We start from the raw sequence: 533 nt of genomic DNA, 5'->3' as shown, positions 1-533 counted from the left end.
GCTGAGCGTGGCCCGAGCAGTCGCCTCCCCTCCCCTGCAGGGGGGCCCTGCGAGTCTGGGCAGGTCCTTCTCGGAAGAGCACTGCAGGGTTGGACGGCATATCTGGGCCCCTTTCCGTGCCCACGTGTGGAGCCTGGGGCCCCTCGTCTGCTCCAAGCCCAGGCCGGATCAGGCCCACCTCTGCCCAAGGGTTCTGCGGCAGCTGAGCTTGGGGTCACATCCGGGAGTGTACCTCGGGCCAAGGGAAGGAGGAGCGGGGAGTCCCCAGAAGGCAGAAGAGTGACCACGTTGCCCTGCTGACCTTGAGAGGGGCCAAGGTCACTCCAGATGACCCCAGGGGCTGCGCTTATCTGCAAACCTCCCAGACCCGAGAACTCTCAGCCCTCCTGGGGCTGGGCACTGGCCTGTACCCATGACCTGGCGGGGTACCCAGAGCAGAAGTAAAGCCAGCTCGAGAAGAGGGGAGGGGGTCTCCACTCCGAGGACTGGAGTCAAAAGCAGGGCACCCTCTCCTCCACCTTCCACTTCCCTCC

The sequence above is a fragment of the Cervus canadensis genome, chromosome 32 (genome assembly GCF_019320065.1).
Source record: "Cervus canadensis isolate Bull #8, Minnesota chromosome 32, ASM1932006v1, whole genome shotgun sequence".
NCBI classification, from domain to species: domain Eukaryota; kingdom Metazoa; phylum Chordata; class Mammalia; order Artiodactyla; family Cervidae; genus Cervus; species Cervus canadensis.
Note: the sequence above shows the minus strand (reverse complement) of the source record.